We start from the raw sequence: 1,193 nt of genomic DNA, 5'->3' as shown, positions 1-1,193 counted from the left end.
GGTCAAAGCCAGAAGTAGGGAGCTTCGTCCAGATCTCCCATGTGGGTGGCAGGGGCCCAAGTACCTGGGCTGTGCTCTGCTGGTTTTCCCAGGCACATCCAGCAAGGAGCTGGATCAGAAGTGGAGCAGCCAGGACTCGAACCAGCGCCCATATGAGATGCTGGCTTCATAGGCCATGACCTTACCTACTGCACCACAGCGCTGGCCCCTACCTGTGGTTACTCAGCACCGAGGACCACAGGAGGCGCCGGTTGGACTAGGAAGCCCCTCGCAGGCTCACAGCCCCAGGGGCAGGGACTGGCTCCCTGATGAGAGAAACCCATCCTCCCTAAGGGCAGGTGGCGTCTAAGAGCTGCAAAAGAAAGTCTTGGCATGAAGGGAGTCACTCTTGCCAGCAGCAGGCAACCCGAGTTGGCATCCACGGGGAGCTTCGGCACGTGCTCTGCCAGCCGTGAGCTACACAGATGCTGCCCCAGCCGCAGGGCGATGACAGAGACCCCTGGGCCTGGGAACCCGCGGAGCAGGCTGGTGCAGCAGGCATGTGTCTGCGCTGCAAGGAAGCACTCGGGTGGCTTCTGAGAAAGCAAAAGGAACTGCTGCGAGCTGGCGGAATTCCTGCTGTCGCCTGGATCCACAAACAGATAACGAATTCCTTCTAATGATGGCGGCAATGCTGGGAACGAACGTTAGGAAACCCCAGTGCCTGCGCGAGCCCTGTGCGGTGGGAGGGGCTCACATGCACACACAGGTATGCGCCAGGTGACACAGAATGCCTGCGCAACAGCCACGTGGTTGAGCCGGACAACCAACCAGGAGACCAGGGCGCCAAGCCACAGTCTGTAGTCGGTGCTCCTTACGCTGCTGAGATGTGGTCAGATGGACCAGGGAAGACATGTGTGGAAGCTGACCGTGCGAGGTTCTCTGGCGTCGTGCACAGCAGCAGTCCTGGTACAAACACCACCCCTCCAAGGGGAGGGCACCGGGCTCCCTGCCAGGCACAGGGCCTGGGGTCTGCCTCTCTTCAGATGCGTCTCATCGCCACCACCAGCTACTGCTCACGCTGAGTTCCCCACACCCCAGGCTGCTGGCGCATCTCAACCTGCACTCCACCCAAAAGGGTCTGCGGAGGGAGTGGATGCTTTGTGCTTCTAGTTCTAGCTCTTCCTGTGCAAGGAGTCGTCTCCCTGGCCAGC

Source organism: Oryctolagus cuniculus, chromosome 14 (genome assembly GCF_964237555.1).
Source record: "Oryctolagus cuniculus chromosome 14, mOryCun1.1, whole genome shotgun sequence".
Taxonomy (NCBI): domain Eukaryota; kingdom Metazoa; phylum Chordata; class Mammalia; order Lagomorpha; family Leporidae; genus Oryctolagus; species Oryctolagus cuniculus.
Note: the sequence above shows the minus strand (reverse complement) of the source record.